This window comes from Mustela lutreola, chromosome 9 (genome assembly GCF_030435805.1).
Source record: "Mustela lutreola isolate mMusLut2 chromosome 9, mMusLut2.pri, whole genome shotgun sequence".
NCBI lineage: Eukaryota > Metazoa > Chordata > Mammalia > Carnivora > Mustelidae > Mustela > Mustela lutreola.
Genome location: NC_081298.1, coordinates 16,495,288 through 16,510,493, shown reverse-complemented (window position 1 = coordinate 16,510,493; position 15,206 = coordinate 16,495,288). Strand labels below are relative to the sequence as shown.

The following is a 15,206-nucleotide window of genomic DNA, read 5'->3' as shown; positions in this document are numbered from 1 at the left end:
GCAGCTCAGGGGCTGGGACTCTGCTCTCCTGGGAAGCCAGGATCTCATGGACAAGATCTGGAGCCACTTGGGTCCTGGCTGGGAGCCTGGGCTGTAAAAGCTGGGGACAGGGACACCTAAGCAATGCTCCAGGAATTCACACTTGGTGAACCTGGCCAAAGCCTTCCTTCTGTTCCAGCACACCCTCCCCTCCCCCTCCCCCCACCACCTTCCTTGCTGGGATTTCAAGGATTGGATTGGACAGACTATGGGGCAGAAATATGAAAGTCAGGCATGGTTAGGGTTTCCAAAAGTGGGAAACCTCGGGCTGCGGTTTGAGTGGCTGTGGCAGAGAACAGGAGGAGGCCTCACTCCCCCACCCCTCCAGGTCCCTTGACTTTCCGTGGACGGGAATGCTGCTGGTGAGGCAGGACCAGGGACCAACCTTGACGCCAGGCTGTACCTGCCCATGGTGAACTCTGGCCCTCTATGCTTTCCCAGCTGTCCTGCTGGACACCTGGAAACTGTCCCCTCCGTTCCTTCAGGAGTACATGTTCTCACCTGCTGCTGCCTGACTCGGCTCTGATGTCATGCTTTTGGACCTGCTGTTCCCTCCGCCTAGAAGGCCCTTCCCTGCATCATCTCCCTGGTACTCACACTGGCCCTTAAGGCATCTCTGGGAAACTTTGGCTGAGAGCCCATTGCTGATTGGGAAAAAAAAGTGTGTGTGGGGGGTTGCTTTCCCCATCTGCCTTTCATCAGCCTGAGAAGCTGGGGAAACCTGGCCACATGCTCATCGCTGGCTCAGGGCTGAGGTCAGTGTCAGTACTGAAGAGGGGAGGCTGGGGCCTGGGGTGAGTTTGTGATGTCTGGAAATTGTGGAGTGACGCTCTGCCCTGCATCTCCTTTCAATTCCAGTGAAGAAGATGACCTCTTGTCCTCGGGATGACTTTACCCTTAGCCCCACGGGACCTTTAGGATCAGTTTCCCCATCTAAACAGTGGCTTCCATTTCAGCTCTGTTGAGGGCCAGAAGCAGTCAGACATTTTAGCTGCAAATCTCTTAATCTGAGCACAGTTTCAGGGGAAGCTTGAACCATTCAACATTCGTCCAACAAGTGAACTGGCTATGCTCAGCTTACAGTAGATGTGGTCTGCTCCCTCATGAAGTTTACAGTCTGGTGCGAATGACTGGACAAAGAGAAGAGCAGTAAAGGACCTGGAGATGCAGCAGTGGCCTCCAGCTCCCCAGCCCCTCCCTGGCCCAGAGCGGTGGGCCGTCCTCCAGTGAGGAGCAGAGAATCAGGGGGAAGACATCTTGGGCCGTGGTGTCTCACTTACCCATAGGGAAAGCCTAGTAATATAACCACTGTTTTATGCCCATCTTACACACCAAGAAACGAAGGCTCAGTGAAGGCAAAGATCCTGTGTAGGGAAGCAAGGAGGAGTGACTGCCACGTTGGAGCCTTCTGTCTTCTTGCTGTGGCACAGGATACCACTAGCCATTTATTTATTTATTTATTTATTTATTTATTTATTTACTTATTTATTTATTTATTAAAGATTTTATTTATTTATTTGACAGACAGAGATCACAAGTAGGCAGAGAGGCAGGCAGAGAGAGAGAGAGAGAGAGGGAAGCAGGCTTCCTGCAGAGCAGAGAGCCCGATGCGGGGCTCGATCCCAGGACCCTGAGATCATGACCCGAGCCGAAGGTAGCAGCCCAAACCACTGAGCCACCCAGGCGCCCCCCACTAGCCATTTAAATTTAAAATTTAAAAATTCAGGAGCACCTAGCTGGCTCAGTCAGTGGAGCATGTGACTCCTAATCTTGGGGTGGTGAGTTCAAGCCCCAAATTGGGTGTAGAGACGACTTAAAAAATCTTAAAAATAAAATAAAATTTAGAAATTCAGTCATAAGTAGCACAAACCACATTTTAGAAGCTCAGAAGCCACCTGTGACTGGCGGCTGTCATATTGGCAGATATAAACATTTCCATCATTACAGAAAGAAAATTGTTAGTGCTGCTCAAACTACAGCCCGTGAGCCAAATCTCACCCACTGCTTGTTTTTATAAATAAAGTTTTATTGGGGCACAGCCACACTACTCATTTGTGTACTGCCTATGGCTACAGTTTGCAAAAGCTCTATCAGACACCGCTGCTCTGGAGCAGGGGGTCAGCCATCTACCAACACTGGGCCAAACTCGGCCCCGACTGTTTTTTCTATAAATAAAGTTTTATTGGAACACAATCCTGCATATTTGTTTACATATTGCTTTTGACTGTTCTCTAGACTACAGAGGCAGAGTTTAGTGATTGTGACAGAGATCCTGTGGCCCACATCTGAAAATAATGACTATCCTTGCCCTTGACCGAAAAAAGTTTGCCAGCCCCTCCTGTAGAGGCATTCTCACAGCACAATCTTACAATCACTGGTCTAGAACTGGTTCTCAAATTGTGGTCTTCGGACCAGTGGGATCAGCGTCCCCTGGCAATGTGTCAGAAATGCAGAGTCTCGGGCCCTCCCCTGGACCTACCCAGTCAGAAACGGTGGAGGTGGGGCCCAGGAATCTGTGTTTGAACCAGCCTCCCAGGTGAATCTGACGCACACTCAAGTTGAAAACCACCAACCTAAAACACCCATGATAAATGTGCGGATGTGACAGGCACAGTAGAGGTGCCAGTGGGCTCTCGTGGGAACACAACCATTGGAAAGTTCTCAGCCAAATGATAGCCCTTGTGCAGCAAGGCCTTTGACGTCCCGTCGATGAGGCCACAGCAGCCGGGAGAGGGCCCCACAGTAGCCACCCATGCCAGTGTCCAGGCCCCACTGCCGGGAGGTCCACCTTCCCCCCGAGTTGTCAGCACATTTGGAGCTGTCTCTACACATAAATTCATGGGCCAGCTGTCTCTTTTAATCTGGTTGCAAGACGAAACCATTAATAGATGTCAGACACATTGGCAATGATCTCTTCATTAATAATTTCCTCCTTTCTGAAGAAAAAAAATTAGTAACAAGCAACCATCAATAATTCAAAAATACAAGTTAACCTTTCTATTAGCGAGTGGCTTTGCACACATCACGGACTCTCTCAGAGCCAGTAGTTCTGGCCTGAATAGTGTTCTATGGCACAAACATTAGTATGCGTTAATGCTGTCTGTCAAGACACGCAAATATAAACAACCCAAATGCAACTTAGAAACCATGAGTAGTTTTCAAGTGTAACCTCGTGATCCAGCCGTTTTGTTCCGTGAAAACATGCATTATCCAATAATACGGCTGTGTCCAAAAGCGGGACTTCAGGAAGGAATCGTTTTCAGCTTGAGGCACTGGTGGTTAGAAAGATTTCCCTTGAGCTGAACCAACACTCCCACTCTGTAAATCTCCTCCCTTTGCAGTTGGCTCCTCTCTCTGGGAACACATGGGAAGAGCCTGGACCCACTTCCAGGGGACTCATTTGGACGCTGGTGTGCTCTAGGTTAACATTCTCGATTCCTTACACGCGGCTGCTTCCTATATGATTACTGGTCTCCCGCCATCTGGTTCCTCTCCCTGGACATGCTGTATTTTGTGTAACACCCCTCTTTGGGGTGAGGCCTCACACCTGCCCACATTCCCCACGCCTCCGCTTACCGCCCAGGTGACCACGAACTCGTCACTCTCCCTCTCCAGTTCTGTTTCCCCATCTGTGAAATTGGGGTGATTATTCCCACCTCGCCGAGCCGAGTGAGAATTACATGAGTTAATGGATGTGAAAACATCTAGAATAGGACCTGGCCCACTCAAGAGATCATTTCCTTTCCTTTATTTCCTACTTGCAAGTCTTGAACTAACATACCACCCCAGCCTTGATTCCAGGCCAACTATTACAGACACCTGGTCGGCAACACAGCACGGACAGCCAGCTGCTTCGCCCGCGGGCCCAAACACCAGCGCACGGTCCAGACTACTGGCAAGTAGACCTACGTGCTTGGGATGCCCTGGATTTAATGCAAGGACCAAATCACTCTGTCTGCCTAAGTGGGATCTGCCAAACAGCTGTTTCTTTTAATTAAAAAATATATATACAAAACAACACTAAGTGATGTGTGCCACGTACCCACCACGGATGATTTGTCTCTAACCTGCGTCCAGCCTCATGTTGAGCAGTGGGGTGCCAAGATACCACAGCCCCTCCCACAGGAGCCCACGATCAGCCCACATGGGGAGGTCGCACCAGCCCACTGGGGACAGGGTAGTTCGTGTCAAGGTCTGGACATCGATCCTGATTAAGATATGGCTCCAGGCTTGACCTCCTCCTTCCAGCAGTGTAGTTCTCTGACGCCACAGAAAAGCCACATGCCCTGGAGCTACACAGGAGCACTAAGGTCCCCAGACTCTCAGCCCCTCCAGACACAGGTTCAGGAGGCTGCAGGCAGGGATGGGCTCACCAGGGGGAGGCGGAGCGAACCTGTTGCTTTTCTGCCCTGCCACAAGACTGACTCACATTTCAGCCAGCCCCTCTCTACATCCAGTCTCATCCTCCCAACCCACCAACACGAAGCAGCCAGAGCCACTGTTCAAGGACACCACCACCCCACTGTCTTGCCCCTCAGCAGCTTCACGCCATTCATGAATGCCCCATCACCCTCGGAATCAAGTTCAAAATCCTAAACATGGCCAACGAGACCTTCCACTGGCTGGATTTAGCCTGCCTTTCTCAGCCCACCTTAACTTTAATTCACTCGAAACTTGCCCCACATGGAGTCCTCACCAGATAGAAGAGGAAAGAAGGGCATCCTGGGTCCCAGGGACAGGGACTGCTCAGAGTTACGGAAGAGTCTACACATTCAGAGAGGTTGGGATGGGCCAAAAGGGTCAAGGTCTTAGGAGCAGTGGCTCCCTCTGTCCTAACTCCATGACATGCACCCTCTACTCCAGGCCCCTTGGGGCTTTTGTGTGTGTCATTCCTTCTCTCTGGAGTGCCAAATTCCAAATCCTAATCTTCCCGTCTCCCTATCTAGGCCTCCAAATCTTCAGCACTCAGCTTCGGGCAGGTATGTAGTGGGCAGGGAAGAATTCGTTAGCTCTGATCCCATGGCACCATTGTCAGAGCTGCCTTCTCAATGCGGGTGGCAGCATCTGGGACTCCTAGGACTGTCTTATACACGGCCGTGCCCTCCAAGCCAAGCCCTGGCATGCATACAGTAAGCACTCAATAGATGCTGGCAGAGACCAAATTTGCCTGCGAGGGTAAAAGAGGAGCTCAGGATGAGTGGTTTTCAGACACGGAGGTTCACTGGCCCATCTATCAATCTGTACAAGAAAGCTGGTCATCAGAAGAGCCGGAACAAGATTCACAGGAGCTCAAGGTGAGATGTGTCCCAGGTGACATTTCCCAACTGTCCCTGATCTTAGGAACCACTAGAGCTCTACTATTCAATCACCGCCCAACTGATGAACCCAAAACTTGAGGAAAGAGCTTGGAAGTTTTCTCTTTTATCAGGTGGTTCATGGGGTGGGGTCGCATGGAAGGTCTTCGCAAGGTCATCTGTCCCGGCCAGCATGAAAGCAGTAGGGTCTACGTGGTGGTCAGACTGCTGGTAGCACTTGGTCCAGGCTCCGAACCGCCACAGGCCTGTCACTGGCAGAAAAGATCCAGAAGTAAAGCTCTACAGGCTTGACGGGCCTGCCTGCTCACCGTCCAGAGCCTCCTCCAGATGGGGCCCAAGTCCCAGGAACAACGGATGCCAGACTTCTGAGAAAAAAAAAAAAAAAACAAAAAAAAAAACACAAAAAAAAAAAACGGCACCAAGAGTTTTGAAACAGAAAGGGTACAAAAAGAGAGTTTCATTTTTTAAAGAAATGTTTTAAACTTCCTCCAGACCTGATGTTGATGGGACGGGGTTCATCAGAAGCCTTGATTTTTAATAAACTTTCATGTTTCTCTGCATTGCCCTCCCTTAGGAGTATTCCTTATTTGCTTGTTTATTATGTTTTGTGATCATCTGGGCTGGGTAGTTTACTCTCATTCATTTCTTATTTTATCAGTGTATTTGGAGAAAGTACTCGGGACCTCCCACCCACCATCAAAACAAGGCCCCTGATGGTAGCAGAACTTCGGCCGCTGGAGTCCAGCCTTTGGGTGCTACCCCAGTCAAAGCAGGTTGGTCGGAGGGACTTTGTGGGGAGATTCCAGAGACTGGTCATTCCTGGGCTCCTACAGGACAGCCAGGTTTCTGTGGCAACGGTTCTCAATACCTCTGCCGGTTAGCATCACCTGCGGCACCTTCCTTCAGCCTTGGTGTTATTTGAACTGGAGCCAGGCAATGGTATTTTTTAAATCTCCCTAGTATTTCCACTAAGAACCACTGCCAGGGCTCCTCCCTTGGAGTCTCCCCACCCCTGGGTGGGTGAGATATGAATCATCTAAAAAAAAATTGAGGGTGGGGGACTGGGCAGGGGTGACCCAGAGCTCTACCCCCCTTCATATTCTTAAACCCTTACAAAAATGCCCCACTGTCTTGCCCATCTCGAGGAATCCCCGCACGCAAGGAAAGGATCATCACAGATGAGAGATGGGTAAGTGGACAGCACACTTCTCAACATGGGTCCCCGGGACACACCCACTCCAGAGCCACTCTGGGGAGCCATTCGTTCATTCCTCATGCAGCTGACTCAGAATCCCTTTTAATTTGCACACCAGGGGATTCTAGGGCACATGAAGCTTGTGGAAGGCTGATGCAGTGTTAGGAAGGAGGGAAGTTGAAGCCTCCAGGTACAGCTCTGAGCCTACTGAGGCTGGGTCTGCATCTTGCCCATTTTTGTGTCTCTGAAACCTATAAGAGCTTGGAGGATGAATACTGAGTCTAGAACATAAACACACATTGTATTGCAGGAAAAAACTTTTTCTTACAAATGACACATCTAGCTTAAACAAGCTTAAGAGAGGGGCACCTGGGTGGCTCAGTGGGTTAAAGCCTCTGCCTTCGGCTCAGGTCATGATCCCAGGGTCCTGGGATCAGGCCCCGCATCGGGCTCTCTGCTCAGCAGGGAGCCTGCTTCCTCCTCTCCCTCTGCCTGCTTCTCTGCCTACTTGTGATCTCTATCTATCAAATAAATAAATAAAATCTTAAAAAAAAAAAAAAAGCTTAAGAGAAAAAAGGAATCCAGTGGCTTATTGGGGTGAGCAATCCATGAGCACCTTCAGGCACAGCTGCATCCAGGTGTTCAGCTACCTCTTTGTCTCTATCTCTCAGTGGTGTTTCTGTCAGTGGGCAGTCAGGGAAACTGGGCAATAACCACTCCATATATACTCTCATGGCTAGCATCATCAGAAAAGGGGTGGCGGGAAGAACCTTCTGCAACCCTCCTACCAAACTCTAGTGAAGACCCTGGCTGATTTGGGTCACATCCATTTCCTGAAACAATTGATTTGACCAGGGAAGTGGTAAAGAGGGCGGTATTGTAATTGGCCAGCATTGGCCATTTGTCTACCCCTCCATATAGGGGATGGTCACCATAACTGACAGCCCCATGAAGACCAAACGGAGTGGGGAAGGAGTGTTTTCTCTACAGGATGTTGGGCAGTCAGGTAACCTCGGTCCACCTCCCAATGTTCATAAACCCCCTTAATAAGTGGTCTGCAGACCCAACTACTTACCCAGGGTCTGCCCTCTGCTTAACCTCCTTCTCCACTCCCTCTGACACTCCATTCAACCCCGGGTCCCCACGGAGACCCTGTGAGTTTTACACAACCTGCCCTTCTTCTGTACTAAGGCCTAAGTGTTAGCCTCAAAATATTTTCAACCAGCGAGCTACTCCACAGCCAATCCCGTGGAATAAATACTAGTTCTTTCAGTTTCAGAAAAGGACAGCTGTTGAAGAAATATTTTACTCCACTGCACAAGAAGGGATTTCACCCAAAATGATAGCCACTAACTTCAGCCCCCAGAATCCCCTCGCCACCCCTGGAACCACGCTGGGTCACGGCAGAAGACTCCCCAGCGTCCCCGAGATCTTTCGTTGGCTTGACAGGCCAGACTGCACACGTTTATTCAAGCCATTCTCATGTCAGATAAAACATTGATAAATCATTATTTCTACAAGCTTAAAAAAAATGCTAATAACTCAAGGCAGAATAAGGGTGAGTTTGTTGAGATGCACGTGAAGAATGGAGGAGACAATCTTGGAATTTAAAACCACAGAAAATACCACCTGGGAACACAGAAATCATTTGTCTTATCTGGAAGCCTGTCTCCAGAGCAGCAAATTTAGGGATTGGTTTGAGGACAGAGTGTGCCCAGTGCCTTGGGGAGGGGGCTGAAGGGCGGGGGGCCAGAGGTGCTGCTTTACCCCAAAAATACCATTTATCACTGTCTGCCTCTGAAGCTTAACAATGGATAATCTTGAGGTTTTTTTCCCCTTTGGTGTTGCTTCTGCCTTTCTGAAATGTCTGAAGGTGCATGTACCATGGGCCAAGCCCCCAGCTGAAAGTCCCCCATGCAGGATCCAAGCTACAGTTCTCATTATTCCTAATGTACAGGGGAGGAAGGTAAGGCACGAGGAGGTGTGGTGGTTCAGGATGGATGCTGGTCTGAGGCTGTGTTTTCCTCTCAACCTGTCCTGGACCCTTTTAAAATCACCGTAATCACGTCTCCAGCCGTGAACCAAGAATGTTGGAATGAGCAGGGAACACCGAGCCCAGCCATTTCTAAACCCTTTTCATTTTACAGACATTTCAACAGAGCTTGGTAGTAAACAGAAAGAAATTCCGTTTAGCCAGAAGCCGGCTCCTTTGCAGTAAGTTCCCACCTAGGTTCTCCCCAGATCACGAGAATGTGCTGTTATAGTCTGGGTTGACTTTGTTTTCTGAAGCCTTCAGGGTTTTAAAAAAATTTTTCAGGCATTACCTACCCCAAAGAGGAACTGACAGGTGATAATAGAAACAATGTAGCCTAAAAAAGTCCCCAGATTAACAAAGGCGGATCCTCCTCCGTTCTCAGGTGGGTCAGGGCCTCTGCTTTGAAAGACCAGACTTCTGCATGATTCTTGTTTCCTGTGAGAAGAATATTAAGGGCCCATGAATGTTTCAAAATAGAAATGTATGGAATTTTGTGGCCTCTCAATAATCAGATTTCTCCCTCTGATAGGATTCAAAAAAAAAAAAAAAAAATCAGGAACTGACAAATGTTAAATACTTCCTTACTGCTGGTAATGCTTCCCCCCCCTTCCTTCTCCTGTAACTCTTCGAACATGAATTTATTTTCTATTTGAAAGCCAATCTCACTGGTTATTAGATATTCTCCCTGCTGTCACTATCAGTAAATTATTAAACAGCTGACCAAGCTTTGTTTTAAAATGATCCTCTTATGAAGCCCAGTGATCTATTTGCCATGAATACTGAATGGTGTCGCGGTCTCTAAGGACACGTGAATGATTCCTACTTACTACCTTTAGCAAAACGTGTGCGCAATTAGCAGCAAGCACTTGACTTGAATCCGTTACTGGAGATGCCCGTAGTTCAGATACATGGAGCTCCCTTCACGCCTTACACTGACTGGGAGAAGCAGTTACACCTCGAGGCTGCGTCAAGAAAGAGCACCCAGACTTCCCTTTTGTCACCCCTCACCTCCTTTCTTGTCCTGCCAGCTCTGAGCCTTGACGTACCTCTAGGGCTCTCTTCCTTACTTAAAGCAGCAGCTGGTTTTGACTGGGTTTCCACGTAAAGGAAAGAAACCAGGTGGGGATAAAATTAAAGAGTCTGTGTCTCCACTCCTTCATCTATAAAACGGAGATTACGATTCTGAGTGCATGGATCCTATAGTGTACACCATGCACTAGCACTGCGCCAGGCATATAGTAATAGCCCAGGGTCTCGTAGCTACGTTTTGGCCTGTTAATGCCTGCTTGAGTCCAGACTCCCGAAGCTGTGACAGAGACCCGTCTCAAATTCACTTAAGCCAAAGAGGAGAGGCACTGGCTTACTCGATCATACCGGGATATCGGAAGACAGAACCTGCTTCAAGTATTTACAACAGAGGGAATTTAATTTAAGGAATTGGCTATAGAGGGGATGCGGGACCTGAGAAACCAACAAGGGACAGGTACTTAACTCAGAAATACACAAGAGCAAGAAGCTACTCCCACTCTTAAGGCAGAGGGACAAAGGTACTAGAAGCCTCAGATTATGGTAATGCATGGACACTGGAACCATGGCAGCTGTGTCCAGAGGAAGCTAAAAGCAAGGCGGCTGCTTCTTTGCTTCTGGCCAAACCCAGCTGAAAACCAGCAGACACAGGAGCCCAGGAAAACACAACTCCCTGATTGTCTAACCTAGACTATGTGCTTTTAACCACCATAAAATAATGTCTCCCTTGTACAACCCCATGAATACCACCCCCACTGGTCCTTCCCTCCCCAGATGCTGTAACTGGTCCTTTTCTTGGTCATGAAGTATTTAAGGGGCCCCGGTCAAGTAGTTGGCCCTTCTATTGAGTCTACTTGCTGGGAATATTCACCAGATTTCTGGAAAGCCCCCCGAATCCAGTATGAAGTTGCCAGCCTTGGCATCCTGGATCTGAGTTTCAAAACACCCATTAGGGAGACATGACCAAGATGTCGTGGGACTCCAGGGTCAGAACATTGCGTCTTAGGGCTCAGCACTGGTTATTGGCTGGGTCAAGAAGGACCAGGTAAGTAACTCAAAAAAAGCGAGCACTGTTATTCATTCTGCTGCCACAGGAGTTTTTTTTTTTTAATTGAAAAGTGGATGCTTTATTTGGAAGCCAGGCTCAGCAAGGCCCAAGTGCCGAATCTAGTTTGGAGAAGTCAATCCGATATTTTAACTAATGATCATATCTTACAGCAGGCTCTGAAGGCAAAGAATGAGATATGCTGTGTCTTGTTAAGAAATCTACGAATGAAAGGGGTTTCTGTGGAGATTATGGAGTCAAGAGTCAGTGCTATCCATCTTCAAAGGGACTGGTTCACATAACAAATGCTCCTTCCGCAACTTCTGAATCCCAAAGCCACAAGTGAAAACACTTCCTATCTGTTGGAAAAGTATTCCAGTCTGCGGGATCAGACTCTTGATAAGGCAGTAATTACTAGAGCGAATTTCACAGATACAAAGGCATTTTGAAATTATTTTAATTATTCAAAAGCCTGATTAATTATCTAGCCTAAGGATCAGAGGCTATAGAAGGAGAAAACTGTATGGAAGCACTTACCATGACTGGGGAGGGGCAATTTCAACTGCCTTCAAACAGAGAGCTATTCTCTGTGACTTCGTAGCTACATCTTGGAGCCCCACAGTGCTCATAGAGGATGGACCGCTGGACTGGCCATTAAGATACCAGGCTTCAGGTCTGCTCCCAGCACCGACCCACTGCATCCTTGGCTAATTGCCTTCCCCTTATCAGAACTCTGTAAAATTAACAGGGGAAAAGATAGAGGGGGATACTATAGCTAGTCCCCGGGCCTCTGTCAAGTGCTGTATTCTATAGCAATATGAGATTTTTTTTTTTTTTTAAGTACAAACACCACTGGAATTTTTCCTGAGACAATATAAGTCCAAGGAAACTTTATGAGCATGGAAGGGCTCTGATCATATTCGAAGCTGAGAAAACAGTCAGACACCGGCTTGGGGTATACTCGGATGGGAAGAGATTAGATTAGGAGTGGGATAGCATGAGACTTGTCAAGGAGATGGGTGTGTCCTAAATCAATGTCTGCCTTTGGATGGAAAAAAAGTCCTCCCAGCCATGGAGTGTTTATTGAGCAGCTCACAGACACCTGGGGCCCTGTATGAGGTACTGTCTTCAAGGAGTTTCCTAGGGAAAGGATGCCTTGCTTAGATGGTAGCGCACTGACGGGTCTATTTGGATGATGATGTCAGAATATTCTGGAAACAGACATTATCCACTTTTACTGACACGGTAAGTCATGCCCCAAGCCTCTCTGCAGACACACTGGTGAGATTATCGCCTCAAGCACGCGCCCTGTGTGGGCTTGATGGCTTTCCTCACCTCCAGCCTAGCTCCCAACACTCACCCCTAGCTTTTGACCAGGGGTGAGTGTTGGCGATCCCATAATGTTTCCCACAGGAGAAATTTTCAATCAGCATTGGGACAGTTGATGGAAAGCTTTCCATTTGTTCCCCTGACGGTTCCTCTGACAACCCACAGAGAGTCTCTTCTTGTCTGTTTCTGAGAACACAGCACAGGGGTGAAGAGTATGAACCCTGGAGCTAGATTATCTGGTTTGAATCCTTGCTCTGCTGTCCCCTGGCTGCATGATCTTGGGCAAGTTAGGCAACTTCTCTGTGCCTCAGTTCCCTAGGTGTAAACAAACTTATTGTGATAAAGATTAAAGTGTCTGCATGCAGCGGATGTGATACAATGATATACAGACAAAAAGCTATGTTCCATCCTACAACTCTCTTCAACTATAGGATTCAGTTATCCCGTGTCTAAAATGGGACAATAATTCTTACGTATTTATTCAACAAATATTTGCTGAGGTCCTATTAAGTGCCAGTCATTGTTGTGGGAGCTTAAAATACCACACTAAATATAACAAAGTCCCTGACCTGAAAGAGTCTGCACTTTTGTGGGTGGAGGGGGCAGTCAGGTCAACCAAAAAAATGTGTGATGTGGAAAAAAATATAAAGCAGATGAATGTGGTGGTATGCACTTTTTAAGATACACTGGTCAGGGAAGAACTTTCTGAAGTAACAACATTTGAGCAGGGATCTGAGTCAATGGAACAAGTAATCTGAGGACAGAAGGTAGACTGAAGTCCTAGGGAAGAGCAAGTGCCAAGGGCCTGAGGCAGGACCAGGCATGACACAGGCAAGGAACAGCTATGAGACCACTGTGGCTGGAGAAAAAAAGGGGAAGAGAAAAGGGTAAGTGAGCTCGCCAGGGAGAGCTTAGAGCACACAGAGCTTCATAGACCAGGTCAGAACACACAGAGTATCCTAAATGTGCCTGGAAGCCATCAGAGGAATTTGAGGGAAGGATGACAAGTTCTGACACATACACAAATTACCACTCTGCAGGACAGAATGTGATGCACTGAGAAGAGACAAGAAGTGTCCAAGAATTTAGAGGAGAGGGGTTATTTCTGACTCCAGAGAGCAAGATAAGCTTCAAGGAGCTGAGAAGATGTTAAGTGGGAGGAAGCCAGTATTTCCCATCAAGGTGAACCTGTAGCCATGATACGTGTGGGAGGAAGCTGTTAATCTGTTTGTTCCTTCACTTCTCAGTGCAGTGTCCTGTATTCAGCTCTGATGACACAGAGATGACTGCCACCCAGCTTGGGCCTGCCTTCGATGAGTGCACAGCATAGGCCCAATGGAGAGGAGAGAGGACACAGGTGTTCATTCCTCTGACGCTACTAAGACTCTGGGCTTTGGTGGCCTCCAAGACTGAATGAGGTGCTGATCATGTCCCCACACTCTAACGGACTGGCAGGTATTTTTCCCACAGGACACGACCTGATGATACTCCCCCTGGTGGAGGCAGCTCCATCGCCAAACCCATTTCACAGATAATGCAGTCATCTTCAAGAAAACCTAAAATCCATTTGGCTACCATTACAGTACCAAGCTCCTTACCACGGCTCACTGTCCCAAAGGAAAACAAACAAACAAACAAAAAACGAAAAAAACAAAAGTTAAAATCCATCCTGAGACAAAAAGTGGTCCCAAAGAACAGGCCGTGTAGCTTCAGCACTAATCAAGCTCTTGGAGGTCCCAGTGAAAACTCTGCCGAGTGTTTCACAATAATTAAGTAATCTAATCTTCGAAATGGTCTGCCACCCTGCACATCCAGACATGTCTCCCAGGGCTCGCCAGCAGGATTCAGTCCCGGCCCCCCGCAGTGGTGGCTTGCTCAGTAACTCGCTGTGTCTCGGCCAAGCTCCTTCCTGTCTTCCTTTCCCTTTCATCTACCTTTACCTCCCAACTAACTTCTTGCTCTTCAATTCATGTCTCCAGGTCTGCTCCTGATAGATGAAGATTAAGATACTGCCAAGGGAAGGAGGAATAGGAAGTACCATATTATTATCCTTATTTGGCAGCTGGGAAAACTGAAACAGAGAGGTTAAATAATCTGCCCAAGGCCACAGAGCTGGTAAGCAGCAGAAAGATCCTGGCTCAAACCCAGCCAACCAGGTTCCAAAATCTGTGCAATTACCTCTGACACGCTGCTGCTTCTTGCTGGGGGAACAACCCAGACCACTGAGCACCTGCCTCATTTACTTGATTTTGTAAGACACGCAGGTTGGTGAGCTACACAGATTCATCTATAATCTCCTCTTTGGAGATCCAGCATGTAATTTGGAAGTGTGTTTGAGAAGGTAGTTGATGTTATTTTCAATGCAGCGGCAGCCACACAGTGATCCATCTGCCAGCTCTCTTTGACAGAGAATTGATCTCCCAGGTCAGGAAGCAAACCTCAATTTACGTAGGATGCACCTGGAATGCGCCCTCTTAGTAACACACGGTAGATAAAGCAGAGTCAATGACAGTTCTTGTCAATGAGTTTGTTATGGCAAGAGGCTCTTTGGGCTGAGGACCACTGCTGACACTCCAGATGTGCGCCTTTTTTTTTTTTTTTTTTTTTTTTTGGTATGATAAACACGTTGCCTGTGCCTTTTAGCCCCACTTGTCAATTTCTTGACGTTTCCAAGTCCTCTTTTGATCCAAGCATCTCCATCCAATGGCACAAAGGCAAAATGAGCACTTACTTGGTTCCCAAGGCCATCAACCATTCTTTTTCCTTCAAACTAGATCTCTCTGATTTTTCAATTTTGTTTCATGTCTGGATGAGTAATTTCAGAACCGGGAGGTTGGTGAAGTCTGAGCTTCCTCACTCAGGATTTCTTGCCTTTGCACAAAAAGAAAAGCCCATTGTAGCAAATTGTCTGTGTGATTCATTTGTTGCAGGCACTGACGAAAAAAAATTTTTTTCTTTAAAGACATTTGTAAGATCCTGGACCATTATGGTAGGAAATAACCCCCCAGAAAGTGAGACAGGCAAGATGCAAAAAATTTAATATTAGATTTATTTTGTCATTAGAACGCTTATCCCTTCTGCTTTTTGGGCAAAGTTTGAGATAAAGAGGATGAAAAATTGAGGAATGGAAGATCTGATCAAAACCGCCTCTTCTGGCCTCAAGATTAATGTTTTCAAAACACAAATTTACTTTCTTATGGCAAAGTTTTCTGTTCTTTATTC

General features: G+C 47.5%; 1 long non-coding RNA gene across 1 annotated transcript; it reads left to right on the top strand.

Moving 5' to 3' along the window:
• Positions 1-5,903: 5,903 nt before the first annotated feature.
• Positions 5,904-14,865, top strand: LOC131808133 (uncharacterized). The gene is made up of 3 exons (XR_009344690.1): positions 5,904-6,127; positions 13,232-13,439; positions 13,964-14,865. It is a non-coding gene; the product is annotated as an uncharacterized LOC131808133 (long non-coding RNA).
• Positions 14,866-15,206: the final 341 nt, after the last annotated feature.